This window comes from Cynoglossus semilaevis, chromosome 12 (assembly GCF_000523025.1).
Source record: "Cynoglossus semilaevis isolate Cse_v1.0 chromosome 12, Cse_v1.0, whole genome shotgun sequence".
Lineage (NCBI taxonomy): Eukaryota > Metazoa > Chordata > Actinopteri > Pleuronectiformes > Cynoglossidae > Cynoglossus > Cynoglossus semilaevis.
In genome coordinates, this window is record NC_024318.1 from 5,227,687 (window position 1) to 5,228,056 (window position 370).

General features: G+C 55.9%; 1 long non-coding RNA gene across 2 annotated transcripts in view; it reads left to right on the plus strand.

Moving 5' to 3' along the window:
• LOC107989318 (uncharacterized) overlaps positions 1–370 on the plus strand; it is an 8,627-nt gene that overhangs the window by 3,135 nt on the left and 5,122 nt on the right. The window lies entirely within an intron of this gene.

A 370-nucleotide genomic window follows, 5' to 3' on the forward strand; every position in this document is an offset into this window, starting at 1 on the left:
GTGGGGTGGTGCGCGGGAGGGTGCGGGGGGGGGGTGGGGGTCAGCTCAGGTGGAGCCCACGTCCTTCTCTGAGGTCAACCTCCTCCATTAGAACATTTCAGTGATAAGAGTTCTGAGGTCGGAGTCGGTGACAGGAGGCGGTCGGATCCTAGAGCGCACACACACACACACACACACACGGGTACAGGCGTTCCAGTCAGAGGTTCCGTCCACTGTGTCGTCTCCTTCAGCAATGTGATGTGAACAACATGGACGGAGACGTTGGTTCTTCATCAGAGGAAACAGTCCCTGAACGCATCGTTCAGGAAGTGACCTCAGAGCAGACAACGCTGCTATTTCTACTGTTTACTGTCCCAACACTGATCGGTAC